The sequence below is a fragment of the Trematomus bernacchii genome, unplaced genomic scaffold (assembly GCF_902827165.1).
Source record: "Trematomus bernacchii unplaced genomic scaffold, fTreBer1.1, whole genome shotgun sequence".
NCBI lineage: Eukaryota > Metazoa > Chordata > Actinopteri > Perciformes > Nototheniidae > Trematomus > Trematomus bernacchii.
In genome coordinates, this window is record NW_022987828.1 from 4,865,471 (window position 1) to 4,870,628 (window position 5,158).

The following is a 5,158-nucleotide window of genomic DNA, read 5'->3' on the forward strand; positions in this document are numbered from 1 at the left end:
CGCACTTCCTGGGGGCTTGTACCCGATCCGTCCACCTGCCCGATCGGTACTGCGCATGTGCGAGATGGTCCGCCATATTGCACAACTCCGTACGGCAACCCAACTAGGACACTTGACACAGTGGCTTTTGGCAAAGCACACAAAGAAAACTCAAAAAACCGAGAGAGATGAGTTATTGTTATTACAACGTGACTTCACTATTATTTAACAACTATTTTTATTGGGTTCTTTTATTTGTTTCTGTTAGACAGCTATCATACTGAATAAATATTTATGCAAAAATGTATGGCATTAATAATGTATATCTAATTACATTTAAAAATGTATGGCATTAATAATGTATATCTAATTACATTAACTGTGAATGTCTTTCATTTTATTTAAAATGAAATAAAATTACATAAAACATTTTCCATAAAAGAGTTTATTCAAGAACAAATCTCTGTTATTAGATCAGTACTTTTCTTATATGACTATTATTGCTAAATTTGAAAGGTCTTTACCAGCTTTGGAATTATATATATATATATATATATATATATATATATATATATATAGCACCTTCTGCCATCCCATCTCTACTGACAATCATTAACACTTAGATTTTATGATATCGTAAGCATCGTCAGTGATTGACTTGAACACTGAGAATGTATTTATTAACTTCAGACATTTTCATATACAAATGTGATCATACACCAACACACTTTTTAGAGATATACATTTTTCACACACAACGCACAACCATTTACTAAATTAAACCATATCCCATCATAATACGACGTATCTATCTAGACCAGGGGTGGGCAATTATTTTTTACAAGGGGCCACTTCAGAAACTCGAGCTGTGTTGGGGGGCCGAATCATAAATAAGTTGAACTTAATTCTGCTCAATATACCAATACTGAAAAGGTGTTTTACAGTATGTTAAAGATAAGAAATGAATCAGCTTTATACAAAAAGAAATGAGTGCTTTTGATTTTTGTTTTTCAGTTAATTTTACTTGTTCAGTGAGAAAAATCCAGTCTGTCTTGGGCTTGAACAAGTGCACGGAAATCTGGTTCAATGTCTGAGGTGGATATGCGAAGGACAGCTGAGAGGTGATCATCAGTGATAGAGGATCTGTATCTGGATTTGTTGAACTTCATCACTGAGAATGTCTGTTCACATATGTAGGTAGATCCAAAGAGGACCATCATCTTCTGAGCACGTCTCCTGATGTGTGGAAAGTTCTCCTCTTTCAGGGAAGAGTAAAACTCAGGCAGTGAGACTGACCTAAAGTGCTCTGACAGAAGTGTGTCAGACTGCAGGTCAATGAGTTCAAGCTGAACATCACTGGGTGCATCATCCACATGGCATGTAAATGGGGAAAAGATCATGTTCATTTCATTCTCAACTGTTTTGAAGTCTTTAAATCGCCTTGAAAACTCACCATGCAGTGCTTCTAACATGGATGAGTACCTCTGGAGGTGATCAGCTGATGGTGTGGCTTCCTTCAGTGTTGGCAAGTGCGTGAGAATGTTGTCCTCCATTTGGCTTGAGAGAAGCGTAGGAAGATGAGTAGCTGGGCAGTGTCACGTACATCGCAGCTCTCATCCAAAGCCAAGGAAAAAAAGTCAAAGTTGACCGCTCTGTTCTGCAGCTGAAGCTCCAGATTTCCCGCGATGTCCTCAATCCTCCTCGTAACAGTGCGTCGCGAGAGCGGCACTTTCTCAAATGCCTCCTTTTTCTCCGGGCATATTAGAGTCCAACAAACACTCCTTAATGAACTCTCCGTCCGAAAACAGTTTACTTTTTTTTGCAATTTTGTGGGATAAGACATAACTCGTCTTGACAGCTGCATCTCTGGATGTGGAATGTGTTGTGGAAATGTGTTGTTGGCTTTGAAGCTTAGCTAGCAAAGCATCCGACCCCTTTTGCCCGCTCTTCCTCAGACAGGTTCTTGTATTTATCTGCGTGTTTGATAGCATAGTGGCGACTCAAATTGTACTCCTTGAACACAGCGACCTGCGCACCACAAACTAAACACACAGCTTTACCTTTCACTTCTGTAAATAAATACTTAGCGGTCCATGTCTTGTTGAAAATGCGGCATTCAGTATCGATCTTTCTTTTTTTGCCCTTACTCGTAGCTGTTCACGGCATGCGCGTTTACGTAAATAAATTAAAAAAACAGCAGCGCCCTTTTCAAAATAAAAGCAACACAGTTAGAAAAGTATTTACGCCATGCAAGCAATACAGCTGTGTTGCTTTTATTTTGAAAAGGTTGCTGTTTTTTTTTATTATGTTATAATTTATGATCAACCTCACACGGGCCGGCCAACGGGCCGGATGTGGCCTGCGGGCCGTAAAATGCCCACCCCTGATCTAGACGGTCTAGACGTCAAGTGTCCTAGTTGGGTTGCCGTACGGAGTTGTGCAATATGGCGGACCATCTCGCACATGCGCAGTACCGATCGGGCAGGTGGACGGATCGGGTAGTGACACTGCCCATGGATGTATAATAAGAGGGTCTGCCGCGTTAATAATACAAGTGTGACATTATTTCTGAAGGCTCCCGCACACAGAATATTTCCAGTACAGATATAGTTATTGTGAGTTCGGAATAAATATGCACTTTATGACAATGATAAGTTAGTTACTGTTAGTAAAAACAGTAAGGTTAATACTGGGATGTTTCTTAAACTAAGACTGAAATACTGAGTGTTGGCATAATTATTATTCTCCAATTTATGCATTTTAGTAACATGCAATTAATGGCAGAAGTTTAATTGTCACTTGACATTTTAAATGGGTCATGATATGCTACTTTTGACTTGCAGTAAATAGAAGAGTAGTATTTAATACAGGTGTAATACTGTTGAAAAAGGTATTTAAGGTACAAGAGATGTTTGCTGAATTTGAAATTCAATTGAAATATTTGTTTATCACAGAAAAGAGTAACTGACAGTGAATGTATGTTAGTGGAACTGTGTCAGGAAAGTGAACGGTTTATTAAGGAATGAAAATGAAAACTGAAATGCATATTAGAGAGAGTTAATATGTTTAAATTATTTTTGTTGTGTAAAAAAACAACCAGAGAAGCGATCTGGAAGGAAACATAACACACAGTGTCCTCATTGCTCTGTTTCACCTACTTAATACAGGTATCATCACTGATCAGGAAGTGAAACTCAGACACTCGCTGCCACTGAGAGGTGAAATGGCGCAGAAAGGAGTTCAGCTGGACCAGGAAACCTTCTCTTGTCCGATCTGTCTGGATCTACTGAAGGATCCAGTGACAACTTCCTGTGGACACAGCTACTGCATGAAGTGTATTCAACACCATTGGGATGGAGAGGATGAGAAGAGGATCCACAGCTGCCCTCAGTGTAGAAAGAGCTTCACACCGAGGCCTGTCCTGCTGAAAAACACCATGTTATCAGCTTTAGTGGAGGAGCTGAAGAAGACTGGACTCCAAGCTGCTCCTGCTGATCACTGCTATGCTGGAGCTGAAGATGTGGCCTGTGATGTCTGCACTGGGAGAAAACTGAGAGCCTGTAAGTCCTGCCTCGTGTGTCTGGCCTCTTATTGTGACAAACACCTCCAGTCTCATTATGACGTACCTCCATTATAAAAACACAAGCTGGTGGAGCCCTCTAAGAAGCTCCAGGAGAACATCTGCTCTCGTCACGACGAGGTGATGAGGATGTTCTGCCGCACTGATCAGCAGCGTATCTGTTATCTCTGCACGGTGGACGAACATAAAGGCCACGACACAGTGTCAGCTGCAGCAGAAAGGACTGAGAGGCAGAGAGAGCTGGAGGGGAGTCGAGAAAACATCCAGCAGAGACTCCAGGACAGAGAGAAGGAGGTGAAGCTGCTTCAGCAGGAGGTGCACAAACTACAGGACGTCCTGAGAGAGAAAGGGACAAACGTCTCACCAACTGAAGTGGATGTTTTACTGTCAGCAGCAGAGCCCACCACCAGAGCTGGGTTCTTACAATATTCACAGAAGATCACACTGGATCCAAACACGGCATACACACAGCTGTTAATATCTGAGGGAAGCAGACAAGCAACATACAAGAAACAACAACAGTCTTATTCTAGTCACCGAGACAGATTCACTGGTTGTTGTCAGGTCCTGAGTAAAGAGAGTCTGACTGGACGTTGTTACTGGGAGGTGGAGTGGAGAGGGAGAGGAGTTTCTGTAGCAGTCGCATACAAGAATATCAGCAGAACAGGGGAATGGAATGGATTTGGATGTACTGACAAAACTTGGATGATAGATTTTAATAAAAAACGTACAAATACATTTTTTTACAACAATATCTGCACTCCCGTCTCAAATCCTCAGTCCTCCAGAGTAGGAGTGTACCTGGATCACAGAGCAGGTATTCTGGCCTTCTACAGCATCATCTCTGGAACCATGACTCTCCTCCACAGAGTGCAGACCACATTCACTCAGCCGCTACATGCTGGAGTTGGGCTTTGTGGTTTAGGAACCACTGCTGAGTTTTGTAAACTGAAATAGCCTGAAGTCATTTGAGGAAGTCGTCTACTTCTTAAACTCATTGTGTGTCCATCATTGTTGCTGAGAGCTGATTGTTCATGTCTTCACTGCACAGAGATCAGCTGTCAATCAAACATTATGGGATGTGCTTTAACATCTTCTCATGAGTTGTTCTGTAGATGTTGGAGTTTCTTTAGGCGGCGCTCCTTCCTGTGTCTGTTTAGCCATGGAGGCTGTCACTGCTCAGGAGGATTTCTGTTCACCTCAACTGATATTTCTCTGCTTGGAAATGTAAACTTTGCTCTAAATATTAGTTGAATATCGATATTGATGTATTTGTATGTTGTTGTTTCTCTTGTAAAGCACGAGTCTTTAGAGAGAAAGCACCAGAGCTTCTTTCATTGTAGATATTTTATTCTAAAGGTCTTTTATTTTTGACTAAGTCTCAATGTGTTGAATGCATAAAAGAAAGTTTGAAGAAGGAAAGAAAAGTAATAAAAGAGAAAACAGGTTGAGTTTGTAATAAATTGTGTTTCTATTTTCAAGATGTGAGATGAGTGCCACATTTATTTAAATGTATGTATGTCTGTAAAAAATTAAATGTTGGGGTTCTTGTTAATAAAAGAGCAACGAGGACACAAGTGAAAATATCATCTCATTCTT

At 40.7% G+C, this 5,158-nt stretch overlaps 1 pseudogene; it reads left to right on the forward strand.

Annotated features, from left to right (window-relative positions):
• Nucleotides 1–3,164: 3,164 nt before the first annotated feature.
• Nucleotides 3,165–3,871, forward strand: LOC117499852 (annotated as a pseudogene).
• Nucleotides 3,872–5,158: the final 1,287 nt, after the last annotated feature.